A 16,034-nucleotide genomic window follows, 5' to 3' on the forward strand; every position below is an offset into this window, starting at 1 on the left:
TCCCTAATAGCAGCATTTTTCAATTGTTAGTGTACTAAGAATCATCTTGTGAGCCCATAAAAAAAGTAGATTGCAGGTGTCCACTCTGGGGATTATTATTTGGTAGGTTTGAGATAGGGTTCCTTAATCAGCATTTCTTTCAAGCACCAACATGAATCTGATAACAGTGGAATGATATTCATACTTTGAAAGCAATGTTCTGTTTAACAAACTTTTGTCCCCCAAAATGCCAACTAGATTGTTCATTAAAATGATAAAATGCCTGGGGGCGCCTGGGTGGCACAGTCGGTTAAGCGTCTGACGTCAGCCAGGTCACGATCTCGCGGTCCGTGAGTTTGAGCCCCGCGTCAGGCTCTGGACTGACGGCTCAGAGCCTGGAGCCTGTTTCCGATTCTGTGTCTCCCTCTCTCTCTGCCCCTCCCCCGTTCATGCTCTGTCTCTCTCTGTCCCAAAATAAATAAATAAATAAATAAACGTTGAAAATGATAAAATGCCTGAACTAGTGAAAATGTTAGGGACTAGTCCAAATATCCAAACTTTTACATGAATTCTTGCTATAAACAGACAAATAAAATCGATTTCATTCAGATTACTTATACAAACGTAAGTATGGGGTATCTTTGATGTCCTAGAGTATTAACAATGATTTTATGGGTCAAGTCAATTTATCTGTAGATTCCAGCAGCTAGACCCCATTCTGACTTTTGGAATGAGCTCAAGTGATTCTAATCACTTTTCCCACAAGCAGTCCTCTTATAATCTCTTTTCTAAGAAACCTCCTTTCTTTAATATTTCTCTGTATTTGTGGCTTACGTCTCTTTTCCATATGAGTTTCCTAGAAGTTTGCTAGTGACAGTCATAGTGATTTTTGCCCAAGTTTAAACATAGTTTTCCATGTGCTTTGATGCATGAATAGTGCAGTTTGATCCCGTTCATCATCCAGGCACTTTATATCCATTAAAGTAGCAGTTCAGCAAAATCCTAGAGAGATTACAATATAATATAGTGGCTAAATACTTGAAAGTTGGCCTGAGACAGAAATGGGTTTTGAATTCTGGCTCTGTTTACTTAGATGTCTGAAATCATATCAGATTGTTACATATGGATGGATGGTAAAGAACTTTGAGGAGATGTATTTAATTAATTTTCTTTTCATAATGCTGAAAAAAATAATAGGAAATTTGTTGATTTGACTCTTCGATGAAAAACTCAGTTTTAAAGTAATTTTCACTGGAGGGAAAAATTTGATGAAAAAATTAGAAATATAATTGTGACTATTTGGTAAGATAGTAGCTGTACAGAGAATTTGATTATATGACCAAATTCTTATTCCAAATTGAACTACACCCAATTAGCACTGCAGACATGATCTTTACTAGAGCCAATATTCCCTTTGCCAAGATGTCTTGTTTGCTTGGATCATAACAACAAACTGGCAGACCTGCCCAGTCATGGCAATTGGCTGCCTGCATGCCTCCTGGCATTCAGAGACCTGAGCTCCATGCCAGGTGACCCAATCTACCTTACCTCATCCCATAGCTCCTTTTATTTATTTATTTGTCTTTTTCTTAATCATATACTCAGAATTATCTAATCAGTGTCCTTAATCCTTGAGACAGAAACTACTCTTTTCTTATTTTTTATCGATTCTCATCTTTCTTCTCAACAGAAAGCTGATGTTGCTGGGAGTGGAATGTGCTTGGCAAAGAAAACTGCGTTTTCTTGTCCCCTTTACAACTAAGGCTAGCTCACAACTGAGACCTGGTCAATGAGCCTTAACAGTAGTTTTTGTTCACGAAAATTGGGAACTCAAAAGAGGAGAGAGTTTAAGTCAACTGGCATATGTCATTTTGTCTTTCTTCTTTCCTACTGCCTGAAAAGCAAATGGGGTAGTGAGAATCCTAGTGATCATCTTGTAAGCATGAGGTTACTTTGAGGGTGAAGCCTAAGGGATGGCAGAGCACATATACGGAAGCAAGTAGGAAATCAATAATATCTTTGAGTTGTCCTGAAAAGCCCAACTCTACATTTAATTATTTGGGAGAAATATGAGTTCCTCTCTTATTTTAAGCATTATTTTCTAGTTTCTTTTGCTCAGGGACTAACACATTGATACATCACTCTGAGAGAGGTAACTCAGATAGAAGTGATTCTGGTAATGGTTACATAGAATCCTGAAGTTTTCCAAAGGGACACTTCTGGTTTGCAAACATATTTATTTATTTCGAGTGCAGGGGAATTATTAGGACGGAAGGGGTTGCCAGTTGTTTGAGTTGTCAAAAATTTAGAAGAAGTTAAATTCTAAGCCAAACATTTCCAACTTGCTTGTGAAAAGTATTGTTGAATAATGAAGAACTATAAAGATTTGAAAAAACACAATAAATAAGCATATGTAGTAAAATACTTTCTATAAAATTCCTAATCCACAAAATATTCACATTCCTTAAAATATGTCAGGAAAAAAAAAACAACTTGTTAGTTTGGAGGAATTATTGGAACTTAGGGTGTGACAATAAGTTGTAGTTAAGAGTTGCCCTATATATTGCAGAAAGCTTAACATTTCTGGATTCCACTCACTAAAATATTCTACCCCCATTCAATATAAGGGTCAAAAACCGAGTTCTGAGGAGTCATTAATTCTTTGTCCCTCACCTCTTCTTCCCTCCACCCTCCCCGTCTTGTTGAAAATCACTGTTTCAGGTGGAATCTGAAGCAGTTTTGCCTTGAGAACCTATTTCATTTATTCCTTTACTTCACTTCACTTGCTCCACAATCAACTATCTTTATTGATTTAAAATATTGAATTCAGGTAATGTTTATTTTTCCCTAATGAAATTCTGTCGATCCCTCCCTCCCTCCTCTCTTGATTCCCATGCAAAATGCTGATGATGGTAATTAACATAAATTTAAAGAAGTGCATATTAATGAAATAGTTAGGGGTCTATAATGGAAACAATAAGGAGTTTTAGTCTAGACCCACTCTTAATTTGCTACAAATCTTGTAGAGTTTTTATTCATCAGTGAAGTATGGTTAACAATATCTTCAATTTCAACTACCTGTTACTATTATCAAATGTGTATAATCATTTTACATGAAACACTGGGATAGTGATATTTAGTCAGATACCATTACTACTTTATTTTAAAGATGACAAAAGTAGGGCACAGAGAGTCTAAGGAACTTTTAAAAGGTCATATAGCTGTTACTCTAGGTATCCACACTATAATTTAGGTAGTCTGAGTAAGGAGTTCTTATTCTTAACCGTTGACAATACAAAGAATTTATGCATTTTGTGTAAAAAAAATATTTTGATAAAATAATCATTCCATTCTAAATTCTTAAAAGGCATTTTAAGCTTTAAGAATTAAGTATTCAGTTTTGCCACCCAGTAGATGCTTATTCAAAATCATATTCTTTATTTCAAAAATAAATATCAGAATTAAAAATGTCTAATGGAGGGGCATCTGGGTGCCTTAGTCGGTTAAGTGTCCAACTCTTGATTTTGGCTCAGGTCATGATCTCACAGTTCCTGAGATTGAGCCCTTTGTCAGGCTCCAAGCTGACAGCACAGAGCCTGCTTGGGATTCTCTCTCCTCTCTCTCTCTCTGCCCTTCCCCTGCTCATCCTCTCACTCTCTCTCTCTCTCAAAATAAATAAATACACATATTTTAAAAATTCTTAATGGAGGCTACAATTTGTGAATGCTTTTCAGTTAAGCCTTGAACAATGCAAGGGGTGGGGCACTGACCCTCACTTAGTCAAAAATCCCCATGTCACTTTTGGCTCCCCCAAAACTTTACTTAATAGCTTACTGTTAACCCAAAGCCTTACTGATAACATAAATGGTTAACACATATTTTGTATATTATATGTCATATATATATATATATATTTATACACACACACACACACACACTATAATATTCTAATACAATAATCTAGAGAAAATAAAATGTTATTAAGAAAATCATAACGGGGCACCTGGTTGATTCAGTCGTTTGAGCTTCTGACTTTGGCTCAGGTCATGATCTGCTGTTCATGAGCCCATCCTTGGGCTATGTGCTGACAGCTCAGAGCCTGGAGCCGGCTTCAGATTCTGTGTGTGTCTCTCTCTCTCTACCCTCCCCTGCTCTCTGTCTCTCTGTCTCTGTCTCTCTCTCTCTCTCTGTCTCTCTCTCTCTCAAAGTTAACATTTAAAAAATGTTTACAAAAGGAGAAAAGAAAGAAAATCATAAGGAAGAGAAATACATTTATAGTAATGTACTGTATTTATTGAAAAAAATCTGCATATTAGTGGACCCACATTGTTCAAATTCATGTTGTTCAAGGGTGACCTATATTTGTTTTCCTCTTGCTCTTTTTTCAGTAATGGAAATGGGGTTTTTCTTTATATATACTAAGAAGCATTGTGGTAGGAGAGGGTATAGCAGAAATAAAAGATGGAAAATATTAATCAACTATGAGTCACCAGTATGCTTTTAAGTAGAAACTGTATAAAAGGCTGTAGATATTCTTAATCTTTTTCTAATGACTCATGACACAAAAATGGGGAAGTAAAAGATAATATTAAATTGTAAAAATATTCTGCTAACATTTTACATAATGCATTATTCCATATTTTTATATATCACACATTTGAATGAAATTTTATATAAAAACCAGTCTCATAAAGAAGAGTCATTAATAAATTTGATAGCTTTAATATTTAAATAAAGACTATGTGATGCTACCAGCAGCTATTTTTTTTTTTTTTTCATTTTCTTAGAATTTAGTTTCAGAGTATAAGTCAAAGCATGGAATCCATTTTCTTTGTTTAAAGCCAGCTAAAATATTTAGTGTTAAAATTAGCATTTTATGTTATATGGAATCATTTTCTCACTATCATTATGCCAGCAAAAATATCTTATAATTTCTAGAATTAAATTTTGAAGCAGTATATCATTTTAGTGAGTCTTCTTTTGATAATTTTAAAAATTGGGGCACCTGGGTAGCACAATCAGTTGAGCATCTGACTTTGGCTCAGGTCATGATTTCATGGTTTGGTCTCTGGGTTTGAGCCCTGCATCAGGCTCTGAGCTGACAGCTCGGAGCCTGGAGCCTCCTTCAGATTCTGTCTCTCTCTCTCTCTCTCTCTCTCTCTCTCTCTCTCTCTCTGCCCCTCCCTCACTTGCTCTCTCTCTCTCTCTCTCTCTCTCTCTTTTTGAAAAAATATATAAATAAACATTTTTTTTTATTAAAATCAATGTATAAAATGGAAACCCATCCAGTTATGGATGCTATTTCTGCTAACATGAAATTTATAAAAGTGTCTAATAAACCATTTTCTTTTGTAAACAATTGCATCATTTTCTTCGTTGTTGATATGGTACCTGACATACATCTGATAACAAGAATGATGAGAGAGATATTTGGATAATTTTACATAAATGTTTAAAGCCAAAAATAATTATTTGAACATGAAAATTAAGTCTCAAAAAATGACTTAAAATCCCTCCCTCATTCACAGAATGGAAATAAAAATATACTTACATGTGTTATATAATAATATTTCAAATTATTTCCTAGTAAAAAGAACTGGCAAAAATCCTAAAATATATTTAACTTACTTATTTTTCATGATGTCAGATATTTTCATGATTATGAATTATTAATGAATATGATGAAATATGTCAGAAAAGGAAATTAACTAGCTTTTCTGTTGCATATTAAATATAAGGAAATTGTTCTTATAATCATCTTAGTTTACTTTCTGAGAAAATTCTGTTGTCAATAGGGATATAGTTTCTTTTCAATCTGCCATATTTGGTAAATATTTTTTTAAAAAGCCAATAAATAGTTACAATTTTATGTTTGTGAATTAGGTGATATGTAAATGGAAATAAGTATGTTACTGAATTTATAATTTCCAGAATAATAAACTCATATCCTGTAGTTCTATGCTTTTCATGTGGTACTTTGTTTTGGTAATGTCTGAATATTTAATAACTTGTATGGTATAGGCACAGAACAAACAATACTAGCTTTAAAAAAAAAGGACAACCATATTGCACAAACAAAATGTCAGCTCTGGTATATCACATTGCAGTTCATTAATGAACAGATTTATTTGTACATATTCTTTGGCCTCTGGGCCATTCTTTTGGATATCCACGTAACTTACTCTCTTACCTTTTAAAAATTTGCTCAAATATTACCTTCAAAGTGAAGATTATTTTACTACCTTATCTAAAACTGCACACACACCCTATCACCCTTTTCCTGCTTAGTTTTTTTTTTCCATGCTACTTTTTTATAAATATATTTTTTTGGTACACAACCATGTCTAATTATTGATGTATTCTCTGTGGTTGTTTTGCCCCTACAGTGACAGATTTGTGTAGTTATGAGAGAGACAATATGGAAAACAAAAGCTAAAGTATTTACTATTTGGCTCTTTGGGGGGCATGGGGGAACGAAAATAAAAACAAAACCTGCCTGTCTATGCCCTAAACAATTTGCTTATATGTTGCTTGTCATTTTACTTCACTAGATTATAAATTCCGTGGAAGCAGAGATTTTCTCTGTTCCTTTTTTTTTCTTTCTCTTTATCAGTTCACTATTCCCAGAGCCTATAATAATACCTGGCATGTGGTAGGTAATTAATAAATATTGATGTATAAAGGGTAAATAAAAAATAAAGGAATGAAATGTTGATCACTTTTTCCATGATTTTATCTTTTCACTTAGTAATCCTTTAATATTTTTTACATCAGTTTTTTATTTCTTAAAAAATTGCAGTCATATATAAACTTAAAAGATAGAAATAAAGCAGTATATAAGATTATTTACAACAAGCATTATAAGTTGTGTCAAATTGACCACGATAAAAATAAAATAGTAAACTATCAAATGATTTATAACCTGGCTTTTTTTTATATTATAAATATGTCATATATTCTAATTTTTATATCAAATGGACATAAACCACAGACAGAGAGAAAAATCAAAGTTCTTTCATCTCTTTGAAAGTAGAATTGGCAATAGATATTGCTACTTTGCTTTTAATGTGGCCAGAAATGAAAAATGAATTTATGATGTGGAAAGAATCTAAAAAGAAGAGGCTGCTTCATTTTAGTTTTCATAATAGACAAGGAAAGTAATGTGAAGAATTGTCAGACTTGAACAAAAGATATTAGGAAAGTAGATTTCAAAAAAGGTCATGGAAAATATAACATACAATTCCAACAGCCTTTAGGTGTGACCATAGCTTAAAATGAATAGAAAATGTGTTAAGAGGATTCTGATAAAATAGTATGAGGCACTATCAGTAAGGAAGAAAATAATAAAACACTAAGAAATCTGAGTAATTGCTCAAAGTACTGGTTATGCTAAAAGCTTATATACATAAAAATGTCAAACGTTTTCAGTCAGGCAAACCTGAGAGGAGCTGAGACTTAAAAAGTGATGAAGACCCAGAAATCCATGTTCCCCTTTCTAAGAGCCAAAAGATGAAATTGAAAATAATTGTGCCTACTGATGGGGGAAAATGGTGTACAGCTCAACATTGAAAATGAGAAAAAAATAATCACCCACCTTACTATGACAGGTTAGGTTCCCAGGTTCTAGGAAAGAGATTCTGAGACAGAGAGTAGCCTGCGGGATGTTTATTGGAGGATCCTCTTGAGGTTAGCACGTGTGGAAGGGAACAAAATGAAAAAAAAAACTTGGCAAAGGGAGAAGAGGAGTTATAATCCCAACAAAAAGGTCACCTTGGGGTGCTCTGGAGATGTGATGGCCCATCAGAATTGCTCCAACCTGTGAAAAGATAACCAGACCTTTGTATCCTTATGTTGATCAGTCATTGAGTGAGGCTGCCACTAAAAGAAATACTAGTATTGGTCAAGGTTGTTTTCTTCAGCATAACAATCTGCAAATAGGGTTTAAAATTGAAAAATGTCTTCGGGCACCACTCACAGTTCTGTCAGTGAAGGCCAAGGTGCAGTGGGTGGCGGTTGGGGCGGGGGGAGTTTCATTCTTAAAAGGAGATCTGGTCAGCGCATTATAATGTAAACTACATCCACTTATTTGGATAGGTTCTGGGAGTAGTTCTTCATGGATCCCAGAAGAACCTCTTTAAGGTATTTAGAAGATGTTAGTTGAATAAGTATGAACCATTGCATCTGTATCTAATATTAAGACCATAACAAGACAGCCATTGTCTCCAACCTCTGGTATACATTGTTAATTCCCCTGACATTCTGATGCTTTATTTTGTATCATGAGATCTAATCCCTGAGGGTTCTGAAACTTTGGTTACCACACCCTTCTCAGCCTGAGGTTGCTTCACTCTAACATTTATTCTTATTTATCATGTCTTCTATACCTTTCCTGATTTTTGGTCCAGTAAATGTATCCATCATTGAAAGTAGGGTATTAAAGTTTCCAACTATTACTGTTCATTTGCCTACTTCTTCCTTCAGTTCTCTCAGTGTTTGCTTCTTGTATTCCTATATGAGCTTTGCTTTTACATGTGTATATATTTACACATACTGTGTCTTCATAATAAAGAATACTTTTATCATTATGAAATATTTCCTTGTCTCTAGTAGCATATTTTATTTTAAAAGTCATTTTGACAGACTTTTAAGCTCTGTCATGCTTTGTTCTTGTGCACTATATTATATTTTATCATTCATTATCAGCCTACTTGTGTCTCTACTGGGGTAGAATTTTCAGTTGCGGTTGACAGCCCTTTCTCCCTCATCATTTTATTGATATCATTCTATTGTCTTCTAACTTTTATAACTTTAGACTATAAATTTTCTGGATTTCTTATTTTTCCCCTTTAAGTATGTCTCTTTTTTTTTTGTGATTTCCTTCAAAAGTTTTTCTTTACCTTTGTTTGAAGGTTTTGAATATCACCTATCTAGGTGATTTTGCTGGGGAAGTGTTTATCCTGCTTAGTTTTCTCTGAGATTCTTGGATCTGTGGCTTGCTCTTTGCTATTAATTTGGAAATTTATCATCCATTATGTCTTGACATATTTCTTTCTTCTCTTTTTGGGATTCAGTTGTATGTGTATTATATTTGATGTTGATCCACAGCTCTTGGTGATCCTTTTCTAGTTTTACCTCTGCCTTATTTTTCTTCATTGTGTTTCAGTATGGATACTTTTTAATGACTCCTCAGTAAGTTCATTGAATCTTTCCTTGGATATGTTGAATCTACTGAAGTGCCTGTCAAAGACTTTCATTTTTTCATAGCTTAAAAAAAAGTTACGTCATTTCCATTTCAATTTTCCTTTTAGCTTTCATCTCCTTTTTGAAATTTCCCATCTGATTTTACACCTATTTCATTAGCACCATTAACATATTAATTATAGATATTTAAATTCTATCAGTTAAATGTCTGTCGTGCCTGTGTGTGGTTCTGATGATTGCTCTGTTATCTTTTGAGTGACCTGTTTCTTGTCTTTTATTATGTCTGTTTGTTGTTGTTATCAAAAGCCAGACATCTTGTGTAGGGTAGTACAGACTGAGATAGTTTTATGCCTAGAAATGGGCACTGCTTTCCTTCTACTGATCCTTTAATGCAGGGTATTTAGTTAGTTTAATGAGAGTAAGGATAGATTTATTTATTTTTTTGTTTTTTGTTTGTTTGCTATGACTATTCTCAGCCACTCGTTTCAAATTCGTGTAGATATATCTTGTGTTAAGTTTCAGGTTGATTTTTCACAGTAATCCTATTGAAGTGTGAAATTTAAGTTTTTCTTTGTGCTGTGCCTCATGGAAAGTTGTTTTCATTCTCTTATTCATTTCCTGTGCTTCATCCAGGAGTAATCTATTACTGCTTATTATTCAAAATTAGTTGGCTTAACAGTTAGAAGGGGAGTTGGAGGAGTTAATTCTCTGTTGTTCTAATTAAACTTCACCCTGAGGGTTGTACTATGTTCCTGGGTCTCAAAAATGTGCCCTTATTTTTTCCTCACCCTTTAATGACTGTACTTGTGGGCAAATGTATATTCTTCACCTTCCCTTAGGAAAAGTTTTCTTTTCACCTTTCTCCCTCCCTGAGATGCAATGAGTTTTTACTGATGCCTTAAAGGCAGCAATACTTTGTGTCCTTAAACCCATACACTACAGCTTTGTTTCACAGTGGTGGTAGGAAAGAAATATCCTAGTGAAACTTCTTACACTTTCCGCACAGCAACTATTTCCCTACCCTAAGTTTGTACCTCAGTGAATAACTTCTTAGAGCTCTTTCTGAACTTTTTTTGTGAGTGTTCAACTGAGTTTGTGGAAAAATAACCTTCAGGAGGATGTGAATTTCCTCAATTTTTATAGTCCCAGGTTTCAGATTTATACAGTCTATAAATATTTAAAGGTTACTTTCAACCTTTACCAATTTATCGACTATGCTATTGGAATTCTTCTTACTGAGGCCCACTTGTGTATACCCCAGTTGAGCAAGAACTCACATCTACTCTCTCACAACAGAAATCATCTATCCTTATGGTTGGCCAGTTCATTGTCCTGCAACCTCAGCTATGCAATTAGTTTGAAAAAAAAAAACTTATTTTCAGTTATTTATATCCAGAAGTATAAGTATACTTTATTTTTAAGTAATTATATTTAAATTACACTTGAATTTTAGGTAATTATTCTCAGCTTTTAATTTTTTTCCAGATTGTATTAACAATAAAACATAGCAATAGCCACCCAGTTCGATGTCTTAATAGCCACTATTTCTCCTTTATTATACTTCTTATCTGAACATTGCATCATGTGTGTGAGTGAATGTGTTCATTTCATAATATGTTATATTGATTTACCACCAATGAAAGTTTTATAAATTACATACCTACCTTTTAGTTAATATCAGGTAATGTGTATGCTTCATCCATCTCCAGTAGGATTCTTGTTTTCAAGGCAGCAAGTGTTACTACTCCAAATTTTCATCTTAAATTTATTTTTTGACTATTCCTGTCCCCTACTCATTCAAGTTCAGTTCTACAGGAAGAAGAATACAAGTCATAGCTAATTGTGAAGAACATGTTGGGAGTGCTCTTGGAATCAATATCTTTGGAAGGTAAGTAAAGGAAGGAAGACTGGACATATGGAGAATTTTAGCCAATGTAGTTCCAATAAAGGCTTCAGCTGATTCCCACAGGGATTTAGGATGGCATGCAAGAGTGCCCTGAGTTGAGATAAGGGGTTTTATCCTTCTGTGTGATAGTTCACTAGAGGGAACTTTTCACAGAAGAAACAGGACATTGAGAAAAGTAGTTTCCTTAGATTGAGGCTCATAGGCAAGACTTGCCAATTGGCAACACTGTCAGTAGGTGGGGGGGGATAACATCTTTATTCAAAAATAGAGTTTGGTTGGCGTACCTTAGTGTATACCATGTTTATTCTTACTTTTTTTTCTATCAAATAAAAATATCTTAAAATTAATAGCCATAATTATTATAGATCTAGGAATTAAAATATTCACATTTCTGGTTCCACAAAATCTACTGACTAGTGGGGAGAAAGAAGTATGCAGGCAGTAATTGCTTATTACTGGATGAGCATCTATAATACCATTTGGTTGGCACATTTCTATTCTGAAAAATGTTACTGCCTTCTCTTAGAAATAGGAGTGCCTGTGTCAATATAACTTAAATATTTGTTCCAAGAAATACTCACCCAGGAAGTTAAGATTGCAAACCAATAAATAACACCAACTATTTGCTTTAGGAGAACTGTTGCAACAAAAGTATCTGAGAAAACAGTTTGCTCATCTGTGCAAAGAGCTGTCAGACAATATTTTTCATATGTGGAGAAACAGCTCATTTATCATGACAATAGTTCCATCAAAACTTACCTCAAAATCCTTATCCTACTTTGTCTATTGATACTATACTACTGTGTAAACTAATGAACAAACAAAACGCCTTTAATTCTAAAAACGTTTTCCACCTCAGAAGACCCAGTTTAAAACCACTTGAAGTGACACTTATAATTTTATAAATATCCTTCACTAACTTCCTCTGAAACATTATTAAGACTGTGTCAAGGTACTGTTCTCTGTTGTTACAGCAAATTTAATAAGTTTAGATTGATTTAGTCAATAGTCTTGTTTTAATTTTATTTACAACACCCAGTGCACATCACAAGTGCCTCCTTAATACCTATCACCTATTTAGCATATTCCCCACCTACTTCTCTCCATCAACGCTCAATTTGTTCTGTATCATTAAGAGTCTCTTGTGGTATGTTTCCCTCATTCCTCATCTCCTCTTCCCATATTTTCATCTGTTTTGTTTCTTAAATTCCACACATTAGTGAAATCATATGCTATTTGTCTTTTTCTGATTGATTTATTTTGCTTAGCATTATACATACTAGCTCCATCCACATCATCCCAAATGACAAGATTTCATTCTTTTTGATGGCTGACTAATACACACACACACACACACACACACACACACACACACACACACACCACATCTTCTTCACCGCATTCATCAGTTGATGGACATTTGGGCTTTCTCCATAGTTTGGCTATTGCTGATAATGGTGCTATAAACACTGGGGTGCATCTACCCCTTTGAATCTGTATTTTTGTATCCTTTGGGTAAATACCTAGTAGTGCAATTGCTGGTTTGTAGGGTAGTTCTATTTTCAGTTTTTTCCCCCAATGATTAATTATTTATTTTGAGAGAGCGTGTGTGAGTGGGAAGATGGGCAGAGACAGAGAATTCCAAGCAGGATCTGAGCTGTCAGCTCAGAGCCCAACTCTGGGATTTATCTCACGAATTGTGAGAGCATGACCTGAGCCAAAATCAAGAGTTGAACACTTAACCGACTGAACCACCCAGGTGCTCTATTTTCAGTTTTTTTGAGGAACCTCCATACTGTTCTCCTGAGTGGCTGCACCAGTTTGCATTGCCACCAAGGGTGCAACAGGGTTCCCCTTTCTAAGCATCCTTGCCAACACCTGTTGTTTCTTGTGTTGTTAATTTTAGCCAATCTGACTGGTGTGAGGTGACATCTCACTGTGGTTTTGATTTGTATTTCCTTGATGATGAGTGATGTGGAGCATCTTTTCATGTGTCTGTTAGCCCTCGGGATGTCTTCTTTGGAAAACTGTTTATTCATGTCTTCTGTCCATTTCTTAACTGGATTATTTGTTTTTTGGGTGATGAGTTTCATAAGTTCTTTATATATTTTAGATACTAACCCTTTATCAGATATGTTGTTTGCAAATATCTTCTCTCATTCCATACACTGCCTTTTGGTTTTGTTGATTGTTTCCTTCACTGTGCAGAAGATTTTTTTTTTTTATCTTGATGAAGCCTCAGTAATTCATTTTTGCTTTTGTTTCCCTTGCCTTCAGTGATGTGTCTAGTAAGAAGTTGCTCTGGCTGAGGTCAAAGAAGTTGTTGCCTGTGTTTTCCTCTAGGAATTTGATTGTCTCCTGTCTCACATTTAGGTCCTTCATCCATTTTGAATTTATTTTTGTGTATGGTATAAGAAAGTGATCCAGTTTCATTCTTCTGCATGTAGCTGTCCAATTTTCCCAACACCATTTATTGAAGAGACTTTCTTCCATTGCATATTCTTTCCTGCTGTGTCAAAGATTAGTTGACCATATAGTTTTGGTTTCATTTCTGGGTTTTCCATTCTGTTCCACCGATCTATGTGTCTGTTTTTGTGCCAGTAGCCAATTGTTGTGATGACTACAGCTTAGTCAACAGGTTTTTGGTGGTCTGTTGGGGAGAGTATAATTGTCAGTTCTGAAGATCACACCAAGGGCCTCCTAACATTTTCTTTCTGGCATGGTTTATTACCCTTTACTTATAAATAGTGCCTTCCTCTAAGGCTTTATATCCCATCCAAGGATCGCTGTGACCACAGTAGTAAATTAAGCCTGAATTTGGTGAGTTCTAATTCTGTTTGTATAGGTCAAGCATTTTCAAAGTATGGCCTGCAAGCCATACTTGTTCATTTATGTCTATGGCTTCTTCCCTGGATGAAGATGGTTGGGACAACATCTTCTGCAACAGCAGAACTGGATGGTTGGGACTGAGGCAATTATGGTACCTATAGCTGAAAATATTTGCTATCTACTTTTTTAGAGAAGAAATTTATTGATTTATTGTCTGTATTCTAAATGCTGAATTAATTTTATCTTCTGAGAATTGGGATCCCTCTTTTACAAATCATTTAATTACATGCTCATAAATTGATAATATATATAATACATTGATAATAATATATAGATGGATAGGTATATGCTATAATATATACATTTTTTCTTTCTGTTCTTATCTTTTTTTGTTTGTTTGTTTTGAGCCTGTAAGAGGAGTTCATAAGACACAGTGGGCATAAGACCAAGAAGTCTGTTTTTCAAGATAGTTCCAAGGGCTGCTAAGATCAGAAAGTTTTATCATATCTATATTGTTATAGGATAAACTTTGCCATGGTCAACTTTTGAAAACATTACAAGAAGTTTCCTGTGTCTCATCTTTGTTTGCCTGTTTTTCAGTTTGTGTAGATCCATTATCGCCAAATGGCTATATGGATCTGAGAATGGGGGCTGGGTTAGAGTGTACCAGATATCTGGACTTCAAAGTTCCTGGTAAGCGTTGGAGGGAATCATAATGCTGCAGGATCTGAGGTATTGCACAGCTCCGCAAAATGTCTTTTTCATGGTGAGCAAAAATTTACTTGTCAGGTCAAGAGTGGCTTCTCTCTCTCTCTCTCTCTCTCTCTCTCTCTCTCTCTCTCTTTTTCCCCCCTTTGCTGCAGGTTCTTTCCTCTTGGATAGATGACATTATTCACATGATTCCTTGAGGTTCTGCTACCATCAAGGCAGGCTACAGACCAGGGTAAAACTACTCAGTTTATCTTGTATGTCATGGCTGCTGTAGTGAACCACTCAGACCCCTTGTCATGCCTGAGGGTACCCATTCCACATCTGCTGAGATCATTGGCAGCTGATGGCTCAAAGCCAAGCCTGTTTTTGGAAGTGCTCGTAGACAAAGAGAGATGCTATACCCAAACTCTTAAGCTCTCTCTAAGGTCAGGCCATATCCAGTAAAGTCTAAAAGCTTTGTTCCCTTGTATCAAAAACTGACACCACTGAAGGACCATTCAAACCTTAGCATTCCACTGAGATTAGCTGAGCCATTTGTTGCCACCATATCAAAGCTCACCCTATGCTTCTTCCAGATTTTACTTTTCTTTGTAAGTATTGATTCCAAGAGCCATTTCTAATACATGTCCTACAAAGCAATATCCATCTCAGTGTCTGTTTCCCATGAAATGTGATTTAAGACACTATCCTCACCAAAAATATATCCAAATCCTATTATTTGAAATTATTGATTTGCATGGAGAGGAGAAAAAAGGAAAAAGCAAGGGATTTACAAAGATTCTGGTATCTTACTCACAATATATATTCATAATGATAATTTTTAAGTAGCTCACTTTTATTACTCTTATAGCATATGCTACATATGCACGTATAAAGTAAGTTAATCCTATCAACGCTTGAAGTCCTGGGTTCCTAAACTGTGTGTCAAGACAACTCACAGTGCTTCATTATATTATGAGGAGGCCATTTTGACTGATATTTTGGCATAGTTAGAAGATGAATTTGTGATACTCTACTGTTTCTACTTCAGTTACTGGCCATATTATCATATACAGATCAATTCATCTTGCTTGGCTCTAGAATAAGTTTTAAAGTAGTTTTTAATGCAGAAAATTGGTGTATTTTACTTCATTGTCTTAAAGAACACTGCATTATTTCAAGAGTGTTGGTAGATAACTTTAATAGGCTTTCATAAATATTTTAAAATTATTTACTAAGATAAAATAAAATGACACTTCAGCCTGGTTATGCAAAATCATTTGAATTTTATCATACTTTACTTCCACACAAAGTTTATGTTAAATAAATTACATGTGGAGATGCCGCACGTTTTTGTTCATAATATCTATTGAGATGTGCCTTTTTGAAAACAATTTACAGATATTTAAAATTGGCCTTTTGTGTTGGA

This window comes from Herpailurus yagouaroundi, unplaced genomic scaffold (assembly GCF_014898765.1).
Source record: "Herpailurus yagouaroundi ecotype Mexico unplaced genomic scaffold, PumYag 139, whole genome shotgun sequence".
Classification (NCBI taxonomy): Eukaryota; Metazoa; Chordata; class Mammalia; order Carnivora; family Felidae; genus Herpailurus; species Herpailurus yagouaroundi.